Source organism: Saimiri boliviensis, chromosome 20, assembly GCF_048565385.1.
Source record: "Saimiri boliviensis isolate mSaiBol1 chromosome 20, mSaiBol1.pri, whole genome shotgun sequence".
NCBI classification, from domain to species: domain Eukaryota; kingdom Metazoa; phylum Chordata; class Mammalia; order Primates; family Cebidae; genus Saimiri; species Saimiri boliviensis.
In genome coordinates, this window is record NC_133468.1 from 3,713,934 (window position 1) to 3,738,737 (window position 24,804).

Consider the following 24,804-nt stretch of genomic DNA (forward strand, 5'->3'; position numbering starts at 1 on the left):
CATGGAATCTGTCCATTGAAATGGATGCTTAACATTAAAGGTCCAATTAAAGTATTTCCAGAACTTAAAAAAGAAAACAAATATTTTTTCTTGCAGTTAAGTTCTATAGTAGAAAAAAAGACAAATACAGTTAAATTTTAATGTATATAATGAAATAATGTGTCTATAGTATTATTTCAAACATACCATTGTCTAATAAAATGTTAATAATTGTGTAAGAGATTTTAGCTATGCTTGCACCTAGTCTCAGATTATTAAAATAAGCACTTTTTAGGTTTAATAAATAACATTAAGGAATGTCTGTAAGAACTTATTTTCAGAATTAATATAAATGATTTATATCACTTCCATGCTCATAAAATTAAGAAACTCAAATGTCAATTCTAATTAAATATCAAAAATTACTCATAGAAATGCCATAATTTGGAAACTGGGAAGTTACTGGATTTTATAACAAAAAAAGTATAAGCTCCTCTTTAAAAATCAAAATAAAATATACTATACTTATTCCAGGGTATACTTAAAGAGCAATAAACTGAAGCAATATAATAGCAAATAAATTAGGAAGTCAAAACAAGACTAATCTGGACATTATATGGAATTATGTGTCTATTATTTTAGCTCATTCAGAATACAGTGGTGCAGGCATTTTCTAGAAGCTGTATATAATACAACAATACGTTTCTGTTATTTTTCTGGACTAAATGGGATTTGCTAGTAGATGAACAATATTGACTTACTTTATATGATGGCTCAAATATAATTTAATATTTTATATTTTAAAGTATAATTTTATATATAATTTTAACTTTACTATGTCTGAACACAGTGTACAAAATCTGCATGGGTAAAAATGATGCAGCTTAATTTTAAGTAGTGAAGCAAAGCTAACTGTATTCTGCTCAGAACAAAGTTGTTTTTCTTTAAATACGTTAAACATAAAGGAAATATTAGTAGGACTTGGTGAACAACAGTTGATAGTGATACTTGAAACCATCCAATCACCTACCCATATACTATATTACAGTATATGCCATTTATCATTAGGAAATGTCATCAAAGTGCTACACTGTGTAAAATAAAACATGCTGCCTGATTTTTTTAGGGCCCTTAATCTTTATGGAAGAATTTCAACCTAAACCAAAGTTTAGAAAATGAATTCTGTTGAAACTTGAAAAATTGTGAAACATTTAGATCTCCCTAACCAGGAAGCAGGGATAGACACTTAGTTACCAACCGGCTTCCTACGGGCCAGGGCTGACAGGAAAGGCAAAGCCCTTTCTATATAATGGAGCTGATTTTACAACTCAGATTGTTACCCATCTTTCAGTAAGCTGGGAAGAAAGGCAAGGAAATATTCCTTTCTTTTTTAATGTTAAAAAAGATTAAAATGGTATGTATTTACCATGTAGGACGTGATGCTTTGAAGTACACATACATTGTGGAGTGACTACATCTAGCTAATTAGCATATGTGCTACTGCACGTTTGCATCATTTTTGTGGTTGAAACACTTAACATCTCTTAGCGTTTCTCCAAAGTACAACATGTTATTAAGTATAATTCACCGTGTAAGGTAGATCCACTGAACTTATTCCTTCTATCCACCTGAAATTTTATATCCTTTGATTAACGCATATGCAGCCCTCCCCTATCTCAACCACCCCAGCCTCGGGTCACCATGATTCTACTCTCTGTTTCTTTAAGTTCCGTCATTTTAGCTTCCACATGTAAGTGAGAATTGCGGTATTTGATTTTGTGCACCTGGCTTATTTCACTTATTATAACGTCCTGCAGGTTCATCCACGATGACAGGATTTCCTTCATTTTATGGCTGGATGGTTCTCCATTGTGTATATTTGCCACATTTTTTTTAATAAACAAAAGAGGTTTAATTGAATCACAGTTCTTCATGGCTGGGAAGGCCTCAGGAAACTTATAATCATGGTGGGAGGTGAAGGGGAAGCAAGGTACATCTTACATGGCAGCAGGTGAGAGAGAGCGCACTGGGACGGAGGGGAACTGCCAAACACTTTTAAAAACCGCGAGATCTTATTCAAACTCACTGTCATGAGAACAGCATGGGGGAAACCATAATCCAGTCACCTCCCACCAAGTCCTTCCCTTAACATGTGGGGATTGCAATTCAAGGTGATATTTGGATGGGAACACAGAGTCTCACCATATCAACCCAGGGTTCATATGGGAATTATGTTTTTTGGGTTTTTGAGAAACATTCATATGATTTTCCATAATGGCTGTACTAATTTACATTCCTACCAACAGTATGCTAGTGTTCTTTTTTTTTTATATCCTCGCCAACTATTTACCACATTTTTAATCCATTCATCTGTGGATGGGCACTTAGCTTGATTCCATATCTTGCTATTGTGAATAATGCTGAAATGAATATGGGAGTGAAAAATACTGATTTCACTTATTTCGGATATAGATCCAGTAAGAAAATTGCTGGATCACATGGTAGTTCTATGTTTAATTGTCTGAGGAACCTCCGTACTGTATTCCATGATGGCAGTACACATTACGTTCCCAAAACGCACAAGGGTCCCCTTTACTCCACATCCTCACCAACACGTATCTTTTGTGTTTTTGATAACAGCCATTCTAACAGGTGTGAGGAGATACCTTGTGGTTTTGATTTGCATTCTCCTGATTAGTGATGTTGAGCATTTTTCCAGACATCCGTTGGTTATTTGCATGTTGTCTTTTGAGGAATGTCTATTCAAGTCCTTGCCCATTTTCTTTTTTTTTTTTTCCTTTTTTTATGAGGCAGAGTCTCACTCTGTTGCCAGGCTGGTGTACAGTGGCGCAATCTCGGCTCACTGTAACCTCCACCTTAAGCAATTCTCCTGCCTCAGCCTCCCGAGTAGCTGGGACTGCAGGTGCACGCCACCATGCCCAGCTAATTTTTATATATTTAGTAGGGATGGGGTTTTGCCATGTTGGCCAGGCTGATCTCGATCTCTTGACCTCATGATCCACCCACCTTGGCCTCCCAAAGTGCTGTGATTGTAAGTGTGAGGCACTGTGTCTAGCCTCAAATTTCTTTGTTTCTTGCTAGTGAGTTGTTTGAATTCTCTGTGTATTTTGGATAGTAGCCCTTTGTCAGATGTGTGGTTTGCGAATATTTCCTCCCATTCTGTAGGTTGTGTCTCCACTCTGTTCACTGTATCCTTTGCTGTGCAGAAGCTTCTCAGTTTGCTGTAATATCGTTTGTTTATTTTTGCTTTTGTTTTCTGTGCTTTTGGGGTAAAATTCAAAATGTCATTGCCCAGATCAATGTCATGGAGCTTGAGCTCAGGAGTTTGAGACCAGCCTGGGCAACACAGACCACGTCTCTACACACACCCAAAATTTTAAAGCCATCTGTGGTGGCATATGCCTGTAGTTCTAGCTACTCAGGAGGCTGAGGCAGGAGGATCACTTGAGGCAGGGAGGTGGAGGCTGCAATAAGCCATGATCATGCCACTGTACTCCAGACTGGGTGACAGAGACTGTCTCAAGGGAAAAAAAACATGTCACCTGCAAATGGACAATTCAATGTTTTTCTTTCCAATTTGGATGCCTTTTGTTTCTGTTGCCTGATTGTTCTAAGACCTCCAGTACTATACTGAATAGAAGTGGTGAGAGTGGGCATCTTTGTCTTGTTCTGGATCTTTATTTGCTGGTTATGATGCTAGCTGTGGCTCTGTCATATGCGGCCTTTAATGTGTAGTTGCACATTCTTTACATACCTAATTAGTTGCCAGTTTTTTATTATTAAAAGATGTTGAATTTGTCAAATGCTTTTTTCTGCATATATTTGAAGGCTCACAGAGTCATGTGGTTTGATCTCTGTCCCTACCCAAACCTCACGTTCAATTGTAATCCCCAGTGCTGGAGGTGGGGCCTCCTGGAAGGTGATTGGGTCATGGGGGCAGTTTCTCATGGTTTAATGCCATCATGGCAATAGCAAGATATCGTGAGATCATGTTTAAAAGTGTGAGCACCTCCCCTCCCTCCTGCTCCAGCCATGTGAAGTGCCAGTTTTCCCTTCGCTGTCCACCGTCACTGAAGCTGAGCGGATGCTGCCATGCTTACTGTACACCCTACGGAACCATAAGCCAGTTAAACCTCCTTATTTTCTTTCTTTCTTTTTTGTTTTTGAGACAGAGTCTCACTCTGTCACCCAGGCTGGAGCGCAGTGGCATCCTGGGAGTTCACTGCAACCTCTGTCTCCTGGGTCCAAGCAATTCTCCTGCCTCGGCCTCCTGAGTGGTGGGATTACAGGTGCCTACCACCATGCCTTCCTGATTTTTAAAATTGTTTGGTAGAGGTGGGGTATTCCCATGTTGGTCAGGCTGGTCTCAAACGCCTGATCTCAGGTGATCTGCCCACCTCAGCCTCCCAAAGTGCTGGGATTACAGGCGTGAGTCACCATGCCCAGCCTAAACCTCTTTTCTTTGTAAATTAACGAGTCACAAGCATTTTTTTTTTTTTTTTGGTTGCTTCGAAATTTATTTGAGAACAACAGAAGATAAACGTATCAAAAGAACACACAGGTGGGTGGGTGGGGGCACGGCCAGCGGCGGCGGCAGGGGTGGGCATCCGGACTAAGGCGTTTACGTGGCTGCAGACTGGCCGGATTTCGCAGCTTCTGGGCCCCCGAGCTGGGCCCGCGACTCGAAGGTGACGGGGATGCTGACCTCGTGGGGCTGCGTGGCCGGCTTGGGCGTGGGGGCCTCCACGGTCAGTGTGCCCTCAGGGGACAGGGAGGAGGAGACCTGGGTGGGGTCCACGCCGGGGGGCAGCGCGTATTTCCGGGTGAAGCGCCGGGAGGTGAACCCGTGCTCATCCTGCCGCTCCTCGTGCTTGCCGGTGATCTCCGCCGCGCCGTCCTTGGTCTAGACCGTCAGCTCCTGGGGGCGAAGTGGTTGACGTCCGGGGACACGCGCCAGCGGCCCGCCGTGTGCCGGATCTCCGAGCCCCCGCTGCTGAGCGCGCGGCTGTAGGCGGGCGCGGCCACCGCGGGGCCCCGGACGGCGGCGGGGGCAGGGGGCGCACGGAGCCCGGCCAGCTGCTGGTGCCGAACCGCTGCGACCACTCCTCCGGCAGCCGGGGCGTCCCGAAGGCCCGGTGGAAGAGCCGGCTGTGCGGGGACCAGTCGCGGAAGGGGTCCCAGCTGGGGCTCCGCAGGAGCGAGAAGGGGACGCGGCGCTCGGTCATGCTGGCCGGCTCTGCTCGGGACGTCTGCTCGGAGAAGTGCCGGCATTTCTTTATAACAATGCAAGAATGAACTAGTACCAAAAATTGGTACTGGGAGTGGGACATTGCTATGAAGATACTTTAAATATGGAAGCAGCTTTGGGACTGGGTAGTGGTCAGAGGCTGTAACAGTTTGGAAGGCTCAGGAGACAGGAAGATGAGGAAACAATTCAAACTTCCTAGATGTTCCTTAAACTGTGATAGGTAAGTCATGTGGACAATCAAGCCGGGCTGATAGATAGGCATGTGAACTAAACATGCAGACAGTCACGTGGACAATGAAGTCCAGGCTGAGCAGGTTTCATATGGAAATAAAAACCTTATTGGGAACCGCACTAAAGGTCACTCTTGTATGCGTCAGCAAAGAGACTGGTGGCATTGTGCTCCTGCTCTAAGAATCGGTGGAACTTTGAACTTGAGACAGTTTAGGGTATCTTGTGGAAGAAATTTCTAAGCAGCATAGCATTCAAAACTTGACCTAGTTGCTTCTAAAAATCTATGCTCATATGCCTGAGTAAAGAAATGGCCTGAAACTGGAACTGATATTTAAAAGAGAAGCAGAGCTTAAACATTTGAAAATTTTGCAGCCTGGCCATGCAGTAGGTAAGAAAAATCCGTTTTCAGGGGAGGTATTACAAGCAGGTTGCCGAAATTTGCCCCAGTAAAGAGGAGTCAATTGCTAATAGACAAGACAATGGGAAAAAGGCCTCAGAAGCGTTTCAGAGCCCACTGTGAGAGTCCCTCTCATCATGGGCCTGGAGGCCTGGGAAGACGGAAAGGCTTTATGGGCCAGGCTCAGGGCCCTGCTGCTCTGTGCAGCCTCAAGACAGGATGCCCTGCATTTTGGCCACTCCAGCTCCAGCCATGGCTAACAGTGGTGAAGGTATAACTTGGGCTGCTGCTTGTGAAGGTGCCAACTGTAAGCCCTGGCAACTCCCACCTGGTGTTAAGCCCGCAGGTGCACAAGGAGGCTTAGGAACCTCCACGTAGATTTCAGAAAATGTCTACAAAATCCAGAGAACCGGTAACTGGGATGGTGTGGAGGGGAGAAGGGGGGTTTGAGCCTCCATATAGAGTCCCCACTAGGGCACTGCTGTGAGAGGAGAGCTACCATCCTCCAGACCCCAGAATGGTAGAGCCACCTGATACCAGAAAGGAGTCCAAATCCAGAGCCCAAGAGAGGGTTCTTGGATCTCGTGCAAGGAAGAATTTGAAGCAAGTCCACAGTGCAAAATGGATGCAACTTTATTAAAGGGGTGCAAGAATAGCGACCCCATAGACAGGGTGGGGCATTTCCAAAAGTAAGAGGAGACAAGCATCCATCCTAGGTACAAAGCATATTTAAAGCTAGAAATGCTTTTGTTCTCAAGGTACCAGGAGATTCTGGGTCTGTCAAGGCCAGAGTCTGTTTAGGAAACATCATTAATCTGTTCCCTGAATGTTGACATCTGGAGGCTAGGAATGCTTGACCTCCTGGGAATGCAGCCCAACAGGACCCAGCTTCATTTTTCTTGGCCCATATTCGAAACAGAGTCACTCTGGTTTGAATGCTTCTAACCTATCCCCCCCACCCTTTTACAAGAGGACCCTTAATTCTAAGGGTTGCAGAAGGATGAAGGTCCGTCTTCTGTAACTTCTTCATGCTGAACAGGGGCGATGATATTTCCACGTATCTATTAGGGTCTCTTGTATTCAGGGTAGAGAGGAGTCAGTCAGAAAGCGTTGGTACATTAAGCGTCATTTGTACCTCTGTGTTCCAGCAAAAGGTGAAACCTGGAAGATTAAGAGGTGTCCAATTTAAGAAAGTATTGAGTAAGCTTACCCTGTGTTTCTACACAAAGAGTACAACCACAATATATTCAACAACAGCAAAGCAAAATAAGAAAGATGATCCCAGGTAAGCTAACAGGAAGGCTTTCCGAACACTGGGCAGTTGTTGGAGCCAAGCCACCATGGAGGTGCCTGCCAGTGCGGCGATGGCAGAGACAGGAGTGCCTCCAGCTTTCTCAGCTTGGGTAATGCTGTGTCAGTAGTCTGGAGCATGCAACATTTGGTTTTGATCAAAGCACAAGTTTCCCCTTGAGCTGCTGTTAAAATGGCTTTGCCATACAGTTTGTTAAGGCCACCTGCCTAATCTGAGAGGCGTCCTCAGGAGGGTAAGGGCATGGTGCGTGCTATTCAAAGCTGCAGCCGTGTGTGTGGCCAAGGCTTCAACACTGATTGTGGCTGCCTGTGAAGAAAGTATAGCCATCTGGTAGAAGCAGATGGCTTCTAGAGTGAGCCCTTACAGTTTCCCAGTTAGATGAAGACAGTCCAATTTGGTGAGGATACATCCCAGAGGATAAAGATGACCCCACGTACACCTTCCAGTCCACTTATAAGATACATATGACCAGCTGAGTTCCACAAGGCTCTAACAACCTTGAAAAAGAAGAGACACTGTTTTTCTGTGAATTACATTGCCATCTCATCCACATTTTGTTCTTCTTTTAGAAGGGTCTTACTCGAATTTTGGGAAAATCAGCAGCTAATAAATTATTTAAGCTGTGTGTCCATGCCTCCTCTGCCTTGTATTAAAAGAGAAAGCTGAGACCCTTTGCTACTGGCATCTCTGGCAAAGCCTTCCACAGGTACAATGACTGGAAAAGACTTAACCTGAAAGAAACATTACTCACAGTTTTCATTTTTTTTTTTTTTTTGAGATGGAGTTTTGCTCTTGTTACCCAGGCTGGAGTGCAATGGCGCGATCTCGGCTCACCGCAACCTCTGCCTCCTGGGTTCAGGCAATTCTCCTGCCTCAAGCCTCCTGAGTAGCTGGGACTACAGGCACGCGCCACCATGCCCAGCTAATTTTTTGTATTTTTAGTAGAGACAGGGTTTCACCACGTTGACCAGGATGGTCTCGATCTCTTGACCTCGTGATCCACCCGCCTCGGCCTCTCAAAGTGCTGGGATTACAGGCGTGAGCCACCGCGCCCGGCCCACAGTTTTCATTTTTATTTATTTACTTTTTACCAAGTAAAAAACTATGGTCATTATTTTAAAGTAGTAGCACTACCAAGTGGTAATGGGAGAGGCTGGGCTTCCGTAGAGTCAGATAACCAGTTAAACGCCCTCAGAGGTTAAGAACTAACTAGCTGCTGCTTGAGGGAAGGGGAACTATTCCTGCCACAGGCTTCTGAGAGCTGTTCCTTCCAGAGGTCCTTTTAAAGATGAATTTGTCTAATACGGGGAGTCTCAAAAGCCCAATTTTACAGTAAATACTAAATCCCATTTCCTAGGGTCTGCTCCTTTGAGGTGCTCCATCTGGTATGGTCAGGAAGTGTGACTCCTAAGGCTGGTGCCTCAAATTCACTTCTGTGGGTTTTGCTAACTCATGGGGTGACCGATTGAAAAATGTAGCTCACCGAGAGGCTGAATGGGCTGCATGTTTTCTGCACAGCTCTCTGCAAATCTTTCTCTTGGCTGGCTTTTGAAAATACCAAGTGGCCATGAGTTTGAGGTGATAAAACTCCCTCTTCAGCAGGCCCCGTGCTGTGGTCGTGTGTCAGGTGCTCTTTGCAGCTGGTGAAGGCAGAATCAGGATTGGAATATATGTTAAACAAAGGCCGAATCTAGACACGTGCACATCTAGAAGGCTTTCCCAGTTCTTTACAATGGAGCTTCATCAGTGTCTGTTACAACAAAATTGTCCTCCAAACATTAATCTGGGATCTTCTCCAGTACCTGTACAGAGTGGACTGTTCGTCTGTCCGACACTTACTGTGTTCCACCAGGAAGGACACCTTCCAAAGCAAGAAGCTGTTGGACAAAATCAACAGACTGTCTGGGCGTGATCCACGTGGCAGAGGTTTACTTCCCGAAGAACGGACTTCACCTTTTATCACCACTTCACGCTGAGGTCCAAATGGCTGCACAGACATTTTTTAGATCCTAATAGAGAAAGAAAGTCTGAGTTGAAGATTCTAAATTCAATTCTTTTGTCAACTATTTCCTGTATTTCCTTTGTCCAAAAGACTAAGCTAGGGAATACAATGGTATCCCACCCTTAGAGCTTATGCTCCAGAGAAGAACGTAGGGAAGGAGAGAGACGATCACAATACCATCTGCACAGCGGGCGTGAGCAGCCCCGGTGCTACAGCATGCTGCTCATGAGAAACCTGGGAAGAGGAGAGCAAAGCTTCCCAGAAGGAGCCAGCCCAGGGAAGTTGAGGACCAGCAGTCCAGGCACAGGTTTTCACTCACGCTGGGGCAGGCAGGACTCTTGCCTCCTTCTGTTAGGTCCTAATAGCAGCCTGAGCACACAAGAGAGTTCTGTAACCCAGGCAGGAGGATTAGCCACGTGTGACTCAGAGGAGAGTGCCCTTTAAGCAAGGGTCACACAAGCAAGACTGATACTCTTGACAGGGGAACTCTGGCTGTCAAGTTGATATTCACTTAGGACTTGGAAGCCCAGAATTCATGGGCCCATAGAAGACATGAAGGAATATAGTTCAGCAGCTGACAAAATCCACTAGTAGCTTCTGGAAGAATAAGAAAAGTGAATGAAAACCCAGGCATGGTGGTTCGTGCCTGTAATCCCAGCACTTTGGTAGGCCAAGGCGGGTGGATTACGAGGTCAGGAGTTTGAGACCAGCCTGGCCAATACGTAAAACACCGCGTCTCTACTAAAAATACGGAAATTAGCTGGGTGTCGTGGCGCGCGCCTTTAGTCTCAGCTACTTGGGAGGCTGAGGCAGAAGAATTTTTGAACCCAGGAGGTGGAGGTTACCGTGAGCCGAGATCATGCCACTGCACTCAGCCTGGGCAGCGGAGTGAGACTCTGTCTCAAAAAAAAGAAAGAAAATGAAAAATGAATGAGAAAAATCAATATTGTTGTTTCATTATTTACTTTTGTCAGAATATACTTAAAAATAATGATTTCTTAATATATACTCAGCTGGTTTCAAAGGAGATTATCAGTCACAAAAAGAAGAAAATCTGAAGCTAAATTAGAGTTTACACTGATTCACAGCATCTATTCGCGAAAGTAAGATGTGGACTTCGTCATTCAAATTGTGGATCTTGAAGCACATCCCAGCGAGTGGCTGTTTTGAGAGATGAGTAAAACCTTGTCATAATAAACGTATTTATGTTACCCTTCCTCCCAAACTTTGGATCCTTTGGAGAAAAAGAAAACTATAACCTCATGTTCCTCTCCAGGTTTCACAGATAGATTCTCTAGATCCACTGAGAGGGACGTCCTCATCCCGGAACCTAAACAGTCACGGAATCATAATGAAATGCTGACTTACAACATGCAGCTCTCGCTCAGCGACTCCTGCCTTTGGTTCCTTCCTCGTTTACTAGGAGAGGTGACTTTTCGTGTCTCCTAGTCCCTCACAGTCTCAACTCATCCTGTTCCCTTGGAAAGCGCCTCTTTTCCGTCTTTTTCTTCCATAACAAACCTGACCTCCCACAAACTGCACCCCCAATTTCATGTCACTAACACCCTCTCATGCACCTTCACGTCACAGAAAGAGGTCAAAGTGTGTGGGTCACTCTTTTTCAACTCCAACCGCAGGCTGACACGCACATTTTTCAGAAATCAATTCAGCACTTGGTTTTCCTATTCAAGACATTGGGCTCTACACTGAGAGCACCACAGCACACATACACTTCAGGCTAGAGAAACAGCCAGCTTTTCAAACTCTCAGCAATGCCACCAGCTGCTCCTCAGGGCACCCTGAAGGGACAGGCAGCACCAGGGCCCTGAGAAGGCAGGGAACTCTCACAGTCTCAGGAAAGATGAGTTGATGGTGCTCTGACAGAAGTTCATAAAATCCATATGTTGATTATCTAAACTTCGATGTTCCCAGCATTTCTCGGAGGTAAGGGCAGCTTTATGGATGAGGCCACGATGGCCACCAAATGCATCATCCAGAAGCTGGAGCGAGACAGACTTTCAACAATCTGTCACCATTAAAGTGACATCAGTCTGAATACAAGACACTGACGGCAGAGGACAGGACTGAGGCGACCTGTAAGTGCCTGGGAGCACGAATTTTAACTCTTTCTGCGCGTTCTTGGATATCAACACTTCTCAGAACTGGCGTAGGCTTTGGGCCGTCAACTTCTATGTCAACTCTTGCCACGAAGTCTCCTCCTGAGTCTTGAACCTCTAAAATTAAAAAAGGCCATTCCTTCTGCCAATTTTTTTCTAGAAGAAAAAAAAAAAAGGTTATTCTTTTAGTTCAGAGACCAGAGCATCAGCACTCCATCACAATGCCCTTGGGGCCACACAAAAATGTAGGCAAGAAGATTTTTTAAAGACTTAAAAGAGGACTGGAAATGAGTGCAGAAGCAGAAAAAGCAAGAGCACAGTCAGCTGGTAAGTGAGATGAGATCAGTGTAGAGAAAGTATCCCCATAGGCCCTCGGAGGTACTTGCTGTGGTCATGACCCAAAACAGTAAGCCCTCTACCTCACTGTCAGACCATTAGATACTTGACAGATGACTGGGAGTGTTCACACTCACTGACAGAGGAAATCAGTCTCAAATTTGTCGTGTATTCAGATATAGAGAAAAGCAATTTCCAGAAAATATTAACATGATATCTAAAGAGCCAAGCGGCTTCTGGAAAAGAACTGAAATTTTCAGAAATTCTGGACCTTATGAGAAAAAAAATTAATATGTACTAGTATTGTTTCCAATACGAATGAAAGAAAAGCAGTTTGGAAAACCTTATCTTTTTTTTTGTTGTTTTTTAATGGAAAGCCCACGCTATCCTACCTGTCTCTCATAAATGGCAGGTATCACGTGGTTGACCACAAAGCAGCCTGCCAGCCAAGGGACCACTCAGTGCAGGGAGCAGCTCCCACAGGAGCTCAGCCGGGTTCCTTGGAAAACGTCAGACTCTGCCAGACCACGGTGTTCTGTTCAGAAAGAGAAGACTCAGTTTCAGTAAAGCCAATAGCAGTAAGAATGTGAACTGTGTTAACAAATCTTTAACAAAAGCATTTCTGTTCATAGAAATGACATATTCTGGGAAGAGTATTTTTCACTGTACATTTGTATTCACAACACTGAGAATCAGCTTGACTGGTACAGTGGTGTATGTCTGGTTCATTGATTTTTTTTGGCAGGGACTTTCCAGCCTTCACAACTTCAGTCACCAAAATCAAGAATGTCTTTCTGTTCTGTTTCTACCTAATTACAAAAAAGGAAGTGATTTATGAAAAGCAATATATTAATAAATAGCATTACTTATGTTCACATTACTGCCATTTCTAGCCACAAATTAAGAGTCAGGATTCAGGAGTTTAAGAGCAACCTGGCCAACCTGGTGAAACACAGTCTCTAATAAAAATATAAAAATTAGGTGGGCCTGGTGGTGTGTGCCTGTAACCCCAGCTACTCAGGAGGCTGATGCAGGAGAATCACTTAAACCCAGGAGGCGGAGGTTGCAGTGAGCTGAGGTCACAGCATTGCACTCCAGCCTGGGCAACAGAATGAAGACTCCATCTCAAAAAAAAAAAAAAAAAAGGCAGGATTAAGGAGAACTTTTCAATTGCTTTTCTACAAAGATAAATGTTAAATTCTTTTTGTGAGGTCATCTCTATACCTAAATAGGCCAGAGAATTAAGCTGCTGCAGCCTGGAAGAGACTAATCTTCAGATGAAGTGACAATCACATAAATTATACAGACCTCCTTTCTATTGTCAGGAAGTTTTAACAATAAGTTCTGCTATTAGAATAACGACTTCTCCATTCCCTTCAAAAAGTCACTAATATCTTGGCATTTTCAGATTTTATTTTAAAATGTTAAAAATTATATAAAGTTCACAACAAGTGTCTATGATCATGATGAACTGAGTTCCTTCATCAGAGGCGACCAATATAACTGAGACCGCTGAGGCCCCCCCGTGTGGAAATACTTGAAGCTATGGGAGCCCCACTGGACATCACCATCCGTGCAGGTCCCTGACATGACATGGCGCCGTGCTTGCGTGCAGCCGAGGCACATCCTCCTTCATACTTCGAATCACTCCTAGATTACTCATAATACCAAACAGGGTATAAATGCTACGTAAATAGTTGTACATTATCAGGTAGAGAATAAGAACAAGGAAGAAATGCCTGCACACGTTCAGTACAAACGCAGCCGTCTTTTTTATGGGAGGGGCGTGGATATTTTTGATCCAAGCTTGGTAGAGCGTGAGGATGCAGGACGCACAGATACAGAGGGCTGCAGAGATTCCACACACACACACATTTTCCTTTGCCCTATTCAACCATAAAATGAAGGGAACTCAAAGGCCGCCTGGCAGGAAGGAGCTGACTTGCATGGCGGCCAGAAGAGTCTGGGGTCCAGATTCACCCTCAAGGTGGTAAAGCTTTAATGCCTTCCAGAGAACAACTGATGTGACTTCAAGTTTGTTGTGGACGGGTCGAGGCTAAAATAAAATCTGAATTCTACACAAAGTCCAGAAATTCAAAGAAGTGCCCTTTCTAGAAATAAAAAGAAAACTGAAAAAAGTCTGACGGCATGTCTGTGAGGGTAACAACGAGCCTGTCCAGAGGTGGGTGGCATCGAAGACTGTTAATAGGAGCGGAAAGCCTGGGCCTAGGTCCCAGCAGGCGTGAGAGCCCCAGGCTGAAAATCACCGAGGCTTTCAGTGCCTCCAACATTTCTGCAAAAGGCTCTCTAGGGACATTTCCAAAGACAAGGACACATGGGATTCCTAGAGCAAAAAAGCCTCAGTCAATGTGCGCTTGCATGAAACAATTTTAAATATATATTTTAAAAAATGGAAACCACTCAAAGAAAGTCAGGACGAATCAACAAAAGTAACTGGTGGAAACATTAGTATCTCAAGAAACAGAAATCTGAAATAAACCACACAATGAGTTGGTTTTAAATACAGACCATGAAGTCTATAAACAGAGGAAAAGGCAAAATATTCATGAAGCAATGGTGAGCACCAAGAAGTATCAATAGCTTGATCAATCTCTAAAACCTTTTTAATGTTGGGGTTTCAAAAAATGTTTACAACTAAAATATCGGTCAAAGGTAATATGGAAGGAAAAGATGAGCATTTAAATGAAGAAAGCGACTGTGTTGCTTGAGAATCGAACAGAGCTCCTGATTCACTTTAGATTTGGGTAAGCAATATGCGACGAGTGGAAATGGAAACACAGGCGGGTGCAGTGGTTCAGGCCCGAAATCCCAGCATTTTGGGAGGCCGAGGCAGGTGGATCACCTGAGGTCAGGAGTTCGAGACCAGCCTGGCCAACATGGCAAAACCCAGTCTCTACTAAAAACACAAAAATTAGCCAGGCGTGGTGGTGAGTACTTGTAATGCCAGCTATTCAGGGGGCTGAGGCAGAAGAATCACTTGAAACCGGGAGGCAGAAGTTGCAGCGAGCCGAGATCGCACCACTTCACTCCAGCCTGGGTGACAGACTAAGACTCAAAAAAAAAAAGTAATAAAATAAATAAAAAATAATTCTTTTTCTCTCTTTTGTCTTAGAGTCAATTTTGTCTGGTGTTAATATTGTGCATCATGTTTCTTTTGCTTTCTTTCTTTTTTTGGGGGGAGGGATGGAGCCTTACTCTGTCACCCAGGCTGGAGTGCAGTGGCACAATCCCAACTCTCTGCAACCTCTACCTCCTGGGTTCAAGTGATTCTCGTGCCACCAAACCTGACTAATTTTTTATATTTTTAGTAGGGACGGGGTTTCACCATATTGGCAAGGCTGATCTTCAGCTCCTGACCTAGTGATCTGCTCACCTCAGCCTCCCAAAGTGCTGGGATTGCAGGCATGAGCCACCGCACTCAACCCTATTTTATGAGTTTTAAACTTTTTTAGGGTCAGAGTCTTGTTCCGTCACCATTCCTGGAGTGCAGCAGCACAATCATAGCTCACTCCAGCCTGGACCTCCTGGGCCACCACAACTGGCTGATTTTCCAAAACTTTTTTAGAGACAGAGTCTCACTGGGTTGCCCAGGCTGATCTAAAGCTCCTGGCCTGAATGAAGTGGTCCTCCCTACCAGGCCTCCCTAAGTGCTGGAATTACAGGCGTGAGCCGCCAAGTCTGGCTAAGAATTCTTAAAACGAACCATTGCACATAGAAGACAAAACAATCCTAAGCCTAAACACATGTAACAATATAGCTGCGTAATACCCAAGAAAAAAGTGATAGGATGTATAATTCCCCTTGTAAGAGAAATTTCAGATCTACAACCATCTCTCAGAAGCTGAAAGGTTAAGCAAAGAAAAATATGAGGAATGATTTCGAAGATTTGAACTACAGAGAAATAAACCAGAGCCGAGTACACGTAAGAGCGCTGCACCTGAGAGACAGTCCTTCTGAGCTCACAGGAGACGCCGACATCAGCTGAACACACCCTAGGCTACGGAATCAACCCACCTGCCTCCATCCCACACTCTGGCCGTGAAGGGGGACGTGGGTGCTGGGGAGAAAGCGGCCAAGTATGACAAAGACTCATTTACAAGTTCTCACCTTCATAACAGGACTCCCCACAGTAACAGAGTGACACTAAATGCTGGCTAGACCGGATTTAACCTTTTAACACCACTTCACACTGAGGTCCAAATGGCACAAATATTTTCCAGATCCTAACAGAGAAAGAAATCCCAATGGAAGGTCCTTGTATCTAATTATTTTGGCAAGTATTTTCTACATATTTCCTTTGTGCAAAAGACTGAGCCAGGTGCTGAGGATATGAAAGATATTCCCACCTTTAGAGCTTATGCTCCAAAGAATATAGACAAGGAGAGAGACGATCACAATGCCACGTGCACAGGGGGTGTGAGCAGCCATGGTGCTACCGGAACGCGGTTTATAGGAAGTCTGGGAAGAATGGAGGAAAGTGTCCCAGAAGGAGCCAGCCCAGGGAAGCTGAGGACAAGCAGTCCAGGCAGAGGCACTCACACTGGTGCGGGCAGGACTCGTCTTCTTCTGTACGGTCCTACGAGCAGACTGAGCACACAAGAGAGTTCTATAACCCAGGCGCGGGGAGAAGCCACGTGTGTCTCAGAGCAGACTGTGCTTCAAGCGAGGGTAATACAAGCAAACTCAACACCTTGGCAAGGGAGCTCTGGCTGTAAGTTGATATTCATTTATGGTTTGAGGGCCCAGAATTCACGGGGCTGGAGAAGAAATGAAGAAATATATCTTAACAGCTGACAAAGTCAACTAGTAGTTTCTGGGAGAAAAAGAAAAGGTGAATGAGAAACATCAATACACGGTGCGGTGGGAACAAAGAGCCAGGCTCATCACTGAGGTCCCGCAGCCCCACGCCACCCCGCCTGTGACGGCAACTCTGGCCACCCGTCCCTTGTCACTCTCAGTGGGGATCTTCTCTTCTGCTCCCAACTTCCAAAGACATCACTGCTCCATTCACAGACTCCTGGATACCCCTAAAAAGTCTTCCCAGCCCACCTTTCACCTCAACCCTTTCCTTCAATCACCGGCTTTTCATCCAAGCTGAGGATCTGAAAGTAGAGGGGAAAAGCCAGGACAGGGGAGGTGGGGAGGGCAATCTGATTTTACCAGGTAAACAAGGGCCACTAAGAGGCACGGGCGAGGACTAAACCTCTCCACCAATGCTGGTTTGCAAGTAGCGGTCACGAAACTGGGACACTGAAAACCAGCAGCTGCTGACCCTGTTCCCTGCCCCACTCCCTGCCGTTCGGATGGTCGTCGTAACCAGGAAAGATGTGGAGTCTGGAATCACAGCAGCTGCAGTTGAGCATGTGGGAGACTCTTGCCTTCAGAGCTCATGTTAAAACTGCATTTCCAGGTATTTCAAAAGCTTATGTAAGGCAACTGTCAGATAAATGAGTAAAAAGGACTCCCCTTACCAAGTGAAGGCAGAGCCCCAAGATTGACTTGTTTCTCTCCTTCTTTCTTTTGATAAATGACAATAAGTTACATTCAGTCCCATTTTACAAAATTAACAGTAGAGGGACCAGGATCTCTGAGCTTTCAGTGATTGTAATAATAGGGCTACAAACAAATGTTTATGATTTTATAAATAAACAACAATGACATATAAATAATGACACAAAAAGTAAAATATTCAGATTTCAGTGTACATTGGAACATGTACTACGACAAAATGAGGAGAAGCTCCATGGCGGTGCCGGTGTGAGGTGGAAAGGGGCAGGGAGAGCCGGGCCCCGAGAAAGGAGAAATCACGCGCTGACGCCGAGTGCAACTGTTACATCAAAGGAGGGCACCCGGGAAGGCTGCCTTCTCCCCACGGGCGTGGAGCTGAGGACCCCGAGGCCAGCTGCACTGAGCACAGGAAGGCGGGTCTGGGAAGCTGTCCCAACACAACAGCCATGGGGAAGCGTCCCCTCCTCAGGCACTCGGACACTCCCTGGGTGAGAATAAGGCACAAAGATGCAAGTGACAGCAGACCTGACCAGAGCTCAATCGGTTCAATGACAACGAGTCTATGAGACGGCCTGTGTGTTGCTCAGAGCTACAGCTCAAAGTGCTCCAGAGGCAGGAGTCCTTGTCCCTGCCTGAGCCTCAGCAGAGGCCTACCGACAATTTTTTCCTGCCTCCATCCAGCCCGGGAAAAACAAGTAAGATTACATCGAACTCACCATTATAGCTACTGAATTCTTCGGTGTCACTGCCAGTCATGTCTTCCTGTTTTCTCTCACAAATCCTAAGCCACTGCTTAACCTAAAAGAAAACCACAGAGGCTCTAACTTTCCAGATGTGGAGCCTATCCGACTCCAATACTACCACCCGTCTCTGCCCCGTCCTCACGCAGTTGCTCCGGAGGGCAGAGAAGACAGCACCCCAGTAGCATGTGTGCCATGTCAGGAAAAGCACCACTCCCAGCTATGGGGGTGCGGTGACCACCAGCAAGAGAGCAGCTGCCCCACAGCTGCGCCCGAGGGGGCTGCCTCTCCACCGCGACAGCCACCCGGAGACTCACAGGGGGAAGCGCTCGCTCGCTCTGGGATTCAACTCTAAACGCGACGTCTCCTAGGTGAAATCATCACAAACCTGCAACAACAGAGCAAAAGAGAGGTAAGGAAGACAAAGCCACAGGCAGCCTGTCACCTGCACGGATGCTTGGGGTGTTCTAAGCCATCTTCAAGAACGCTTGCACAAAAATATGTTGTGGTGCTCTCAGCTGAAGACAAAGCACAAAGCTTACAAGAAGTGAAGGCCAACCAGGAACTCCATGAAACAAACTAGCTTTGTGGGGTCATTTGAAAAAAATCCAACTATTAAATAACAACAACAACAGAGCAAAAGCATCTCACCCCATCCTGATGTCACTCTTGAATCCCGTGGTGCATTTCCGCAGTTTGAACCAACAGACTGCACAGGAAAGGGTTTCGCTGCGCTCAGCGGGTTCCCATATAAGGCATTAGAATCTGGGTTGCAGATGGAAGAGGAACCCGTCCATCCGGAGCCAGTATTTGGTCCCAGATTCCCAGCCACAGAGTTCTGCACATGTTCCCCCAGGACAGCTGGACGGGGACAGCCTCCTGAGAAGCCACAGACTGTGGCACTGCCAGCCTGGCACTGAGACAAGGCGACACTTTCAGCTGAAGGGAGTGTTCTTAAATTCCTCTGAGTGAAGGAAGCTGTGCCGGGAGGGGTCACATCAAGAGTGCAGGCACCGCAGCGGGCACGTTCCGCATCTCAGCTGCAGAGCCGTGAATGGTGCCGCTGGGAACAGGTCCTGGTCTCCGAGCTCACTACTTGAGCTGACAGAGCTGTAAAGATGATTCCTTGATCTTCATCCACCGTCCCCCGGTAGGACACAGGGAGGTGTGAGTGGCTGGTCCCGTCTGATGACTCAGACCTGACTTGCTCAGGAGAGCCAGCCTGACTGGGTCCACTTCCTTGAGGCTGGAGGTCAAGTCCACCTCACTGGGTTCCAACAGATGTCCACTTTTGGAGGAGGGATCTTCACATGATCGAAGGTTGGGCTCTCCATCTTTAGGCTGGCTACTCAGAGAAGCGGTTTCAGTCATTATTTCATAACAGAGTTGTTTGGATCATAGATGGCAATGTTCCTTTTCCTGTGTTCTGAAATCAAATCTTTTCTCTCAGTTTCTCCACAGCCTGTTCCTCTGATGGGGCTGGGCTGGCTGGAACAATTGTGCTCGTCTCACTGGTGATATCACTCTGACTGTGACAACATTTTAAAGAATAATCAAGATAAACGGAATATCACAAATTCAAGTCATGCTGGTATAAACTCAGATAATGTAATAAAGAAATCTACATGGGTTATCTTTCTGAAATAGATGTGGTCTACACAAAAGAGTTATCTTGCAACTGGGCAAGCAGGCTATTAGAAAGTTTACATTTGTTTCTTTGTAAAAATATAATATGAGGAAAATAAACAGGACATATACACCAGTTGTATCTGAAATTTACATAGATAAAGGATGAGAGGCAAGTAAGTTTTTGAAAATTTAAGAAACTTGTGTAAACTTTATAATGAAAATCTAAATACATTAGTCATGGGGGGAGTGGGGATCAGAGGGGCAGCCGGCTTGCGGCTTGCGGGGCCCACCCCCACAATCTGTCCCTGCTGCTGCCTGTGCTTGAGGAGTCAAAGACGTTGGCTCTTACGGGCACGCATCCCTCTCCTGTGTCTAAACGTGTGTGGCTCTATTAATGCTTGACTTATCGCTGTAATTCCACACCACTGGACATTTGGGAGAAGCTTAGTACAAGCAGTGGATAGAATAATGTCTCCTCTGGCTCCTTCTAAGCCTGTCCGCATTAAGGCTGGGCTTGGCATGAGCACCATGGCTCCTTCCAGTTATGGAGGAGCCCAGGCCCTGGGGGTGGCAGCACAGCATCTTCACAGGCTGAAGCTCCAAACGCCGTGACCTGCCGCTCTGCAGACCGAAGCCAGGCTATACTTTCCCCGTCAGAGGCTATGCTGATCAGCAAGCTCACTGCTTCCTTTAAATGCTCTTATTCCTTCAGATTTCATTTCTCTTTTTTGTCACTTTACTTCCATCATTTCTATCCCGCTTCTTAGTCTTTACTCCCAAACAGGTTGGTATTTATAATGACTCATTTATCAGAACATTTCTTTTTTTTTTTTTTTTTTTGAGACGGAGTTTCGCTCTTGTTACCCAGGCTGGAGTGCAATGGCACGATCTCGGCTCACCGCAACCTCCGCCTCCTGGATTCAGGCAATTCTCCTGCCTCAGCTTCTTGAGTAGCTGGGATTACAGGCACGCCCCACCATGCCCAACCGATTTTTTGTATTTTTAGTAGAGACGGTGTTTCACCACATTGACCAGGATGGTCTCGATCTGTTGACCTTGTGATCCACCCACCTCGGCCTCCCAAAGTGCTGGGATTACAGGCGTGAGCCACCGCGCCCGGCCCTATCCGAACATTTCTTTTGCTCAGGACAGAATTTTTTTTTTTTTTTGAGACGGAGTTTCGCTCTTGTTACCCAGGCTGGAGTGCAATGGCGCGATCTTGGCTCACCGCAACCTCCGCCTCCTGGGTTCAGGCAATTCTCCTGCCTCAGCCTCCGGAGTAGCTGGGATTACAGGCACGCGCCACCATGCTCAGCTAATTTTTTGCACCATTAGTAGAGACGGGGTTTCACCATGTTGACCAGGATGGTCTCGATCTCTTGACCTCGTGATCCACCTGCCTCGGCCTCCCAAAGTGCTGGGATTACAGGCTTGAGCCACCGCGCCCGGCCCCAGGACAGAATTTTTAAAGTGGACAAGCAAAGCCTAACGTCCCTTCCAGCCCTGCAATACTATGCAGTCTACACGGAAGTAGAAGAGTGCTCTTCTCACTCATTGGCTTTGCTTCAAGAAATGGGCCGGCTTCTGCAATGATGAAGACCAGCTCACTCAAACCTTGGTTCCCATGAAAATAACTGAAGAGCTTTCAGAATACAATGATAGTCCCAAAGGGATCTGATGTGACTGACCAACATACACAAGGCAACCTCAGAAACACCATTAGGAACAATGAAAATGGTACAATCAATGTGCTCATCCATATACGTACAGCCAGATCTCAAGTTTCAGTCATCTCTTCACATTTTGTTTGCACGTAAAAGATGTGTAACAGGCAAGGTCCATGACCCCTCTGCCCTCCTCATTTTCATAAGCCACATTCCGTGTGAGATTCATTTCTAAAAAACAAAATTCCAAAACTATCCATTGACACATACAACGACTCAAATGATAAGACATTCTCACATAATTGTTTTATCTTAGTTATCAACAGTACTGAAGTCTGCTCAATATTTGTTGGAAAAAGAAAAATCCATTTCCCCGAATAAAACCTCTCTTTGATGGCAGAGAAGCCAACCGTGCTCATAAAAACAAGTCAATAATTGAGAATGAGAAAGAAAGAAAAAGAATGCTAAGACACAGAAAGGTACATTTCTGCTAGAACTCTGATGAAAGATACTATTTCTGAGGAATTCTCCTTACACTAGTATGTTTGAAATTTTGTTTGAACTATGGAACACATATTTTAACCTAAAAGATTGACACAGGCCACATGAATATATATCCTATTCAAAATGTACAAATACTTCTTTTTTTTAATAGTTATAATGACAGTTTATTATAAAGGATACAAGTGACCCGCCAGATGAAGATACGCAGAGCAGCAAGGTGTGGAGGGGTGCTGGGTACAGAGCTTTCGTGCCCTCGCAAACTGGCCTTTCTAGCATTTCAATACATTCACCAAGCAGGAAGCTCTCCAAGCCTTATTGCTGAGAGATTTTATTTACGTTTCATTTTATAGGTATAATTGGTTAAATCAGTGGTCATGTAATTGGGCTCAATTCTAACTGCCTTCATCTCCCCAGAGATTGAGAGGGCAAAAGTTCCTACCCTCTAATTACATGATTGGTTTTTCTGGCAAACCTCCTTTATCCTGAAGCCATCCAGCCAGTCTTCCAGCCCCACATCCATGAACCGTCTTGCTGGCATAAATTCAGGTGTGGTCCAAAAGGGGTTGTATGAACAACAAAAGACACTCTCATTCAGGAAATGCCTAGGGTTTGTGAAGCTCAGTGCCAGGAACTCGAGACAAAACCCAAATGTACTTTTAAATTATACCACAAACTTGGAATGTGAGAATGGTTAGTACCCATTGGAAGTGGTTGGTACCTATCTAAAAGCCTCAGTCCAAAGTGAGAGGTGAAGAATATTATTTTAACATCCTATTACAGAGTGAAGGTGCAGCAGAACTACTGCAACGTCACACGAGTTCAGATAGGACAAACATGGTCTTTAAATTGGGGTGTGATTAGTTTTAAATGTTCTTAGATTTTTTTTCACCAAGTTAGGTCATTGTAAGTGAAAGAAAATGATGGAGATCAAAGAAATTGTCAAAAAATTGCCTCCCTGATAATTAGTGACACAGTTTTAATATTTGTTATAAACACCCCGTAGCGACTGCCTTTAGTGAACCAATTTAGATGAGATTCCCTGCGTTATCGAAGCCATGAGAACAATGGCATATAATGAGAAGGATATTTTCCTATTTTGAAAGGTTTGTGCTTAGAATCTATGTGCTTATAAATCTTAACAGAGGTTTGGAAAGGAATGATTTATCAGTTAAAAGGAATACTTGAGTCATCAGCGCTTCTGGTGGGGGAAAGGAAGTGACCAGAGAACCACTTAATAAAAGTGAAAAAACTAATACTGTTCCTCTGAGACACATTTTTACTAAAATTATATTTTCTTTTCATTTGAAGATCAGAATCAAAGGCAAATTTAACTACAGTGAAAATAGCTGTTTTTAATAATTGAGTCTATCAAATATGATGTTATGCATGTAGATAACATAATACGGTTTCTTTAAAGTAATATAAACCTAACCATATTCACATAGTTACAGATGAGCAAAGGTGTTTTAGCATCTAGTGACACATTTAGGTAGAAGGTACCTATTCTTTAACTGTATTACTTTAATTATGATCTAAATAAAAACGTTTCCTTTATTCTGTTTTTCAAGCCCACTTACCGTCTTTTTTCAATGGACTCAGGACATTCACATGCTCTGTTTTCATAAGTTGGTGATGAAAGCGTATTAGGTGAAATTAATTCTGTGGTCACTAATGGGATTCAGAGATGCTGTGTCCACAGTTTCTCAAAGGGACACTGTAGGAGTCTCAGTTTGTAAACATCCATCCGTGTAAAAAACTGTCTCTGCATCTGATGCCACATGCTCATGCTGATGAGGAGACTGTGCCTCCTCATACAGGGTCAGTCAGGTCAAAACCACTTTTGTGGGCATTTGCATCATGAAAATTACAGAGATGAGTGTCACACTAGCAGCCTGAGGGTCTTCACTGGAACATCTTCTCTTTCATTTTCCTTTAAAAAAAAAATCAGTAACAGATTCAATAGTAAATTTTATGTTTCATAACTCATTGTAACATTTATGGGAAAACTCAGTTGATATAAAAGGTTTCTTATATGAAGAAACAATATACAGTACTTACCGCATTCCAGACTACCTGCGAACCAAAGATAAGCAGTTGACCAAAACCAAAAGCTGTGATGTGGTCAGGAGAAATACACAAATCAACAGATTCAGATACTCCTGGGCCCCAGACACCAACAGATTCAGAGATCAAAAGTGGGTCCTGTGTATCCATTACACGAGAGAATGATAGAAATGTCAGCTTAACTTTTGTCATTACCAATCCATGTCTCCACAAGGGTGGCCAGCCCATTAGTGTGACCAGCTTCCTAAAATTAATATGGATAGCAGCCCCTGAAAACACAGATATCAGCACCTTTTAATAGGAGTAAAATAGTGGATACTACAAATGCCCCTGAAAAGTCCAGTAAAATTTGTATCAGACACAGCAAATTTAGCCAGTGCCTTAACCTTATGGTCCCTGTCACATTTTTCAAAGTGGCACATCTTATTCTCTCCTAAAATTGTAACTGCTGAAAAGGGGCTCAGATGTCTTCAATACTGCTTGTGGACATTGGGCTGCCACCATGGTGTCGAGGACAATAAAACCCCAAAACAGCAGTTTCTTCTGCTGTAAGATGAGCAGCAAGGAGAGTAACCTGATGAGGCCCCGCTTTCTAAAGTTACAACACCAAATTTTTGAATAAAATATGCTGAAAGACTTAGATGGGAGGCTACTTGAGGTGGCTCACACCGGTAATCCCAGCACTTTGGGAGGCTGAGGCAGGCGGATCATGAGGTCAGGCGATCGAGACCAGCCTGGCCAACATGGTGAAACCCCGTCTCTACTAAAAACACAAAAATTAGCTGGGCATGGTGGTGTGTGCCTGTAATCCCAGCTACTCAGGAGGCTGAGGCAGGAGAATTGCCTGAACCCAGGAGGCGGAGGTTGCGGTGAGCCGAGATCGCTCCATTGCACTCCAGCCTGGGTAACAAGAGCAAAACTCCATCTCAAAAAAAAAAAAAAAAAAATTGCAAACCTTGGAGGAAAGTAAGGATCTGACTTCCTGAGTTGCCACATTTTAACTTTAAAATGTCCAGTTTCCAACCAAAACC

General features: G+C 44.7%; 3 long non-coding RNA genes and 1 pseudogene across 4 annotated transcripts; all 4 read right to left on the reverse strand.

Moving 5' to 3' along the window:
- Positions 1 to 4,621: 4,621 nt before the first annotated feature.
- LOC120360418 (heat shock protein beta-1 pseudogene) lies at positions 4,622 to 5,263 on the reverse strand (annotated as a pseudogene).
- A 1,242-nt stretch (positions 5,264 to 6,505) lies between these two features.
- Positions 6,506 to 11,454, reverse strand: LOC120360387 (uncharacterized). 2 transcript variants are annotated; one of them, XR_005576899.2, is made up of 4 exons: positions 10,559 to 11,454; positions 9,028 to 9,197; positions 8,672 to 8,828; positions 6,506 to 7,037 (listed from the first exon to the last, which is right to left on the reverse strand). It is a non-coding gene; the product is annotated as an uncharacterized LOC120360387 (long non-coding RNA). The 2 variants fall into 2 exon arrangements; XR_005576898.2 differs by having other exon boundaries at positions 8,672 to 9,197.
- A 6,434-nt stretch (positions 11,455 to 17,888) lies between these two features.
- LOC120360352 (uncharacterized) lies at positions 17,889 to 18,656 on the reverse strand. The gene is made up of 3 exons (XR_005576866.2): positions 18,564 to 18,656; positions 18,230 to 18,300; positions 17,889 to 17,970 (listed from the first exon to the last, which is right to left on the reverse strand). It is a non-coding gene; the product is annotated as an uncharacterized LOC120360352 (long non-coding RNA).
- Positions 18,657 to 19,343: 687 nt separating this feature from the next.
- LOC141582489 (uncharacterized) lies at positions 19,344 to 23,628 on the reverse strand. Its single transcript, XR_012515343.1, has 3 exons — positions 23,287 to 23,628; positions 21,310 to 21,436; positions 19,344 to 19,441 (listed from the first exon to the last, which is right to left on the reverse strand). It is a non-coding gene; the product is annotated as an uncharacterized LOC141582489 (long non-coding RNA).
- Positions 23,629 to 24,804: the final 1,176 nt, after the last annotated feature.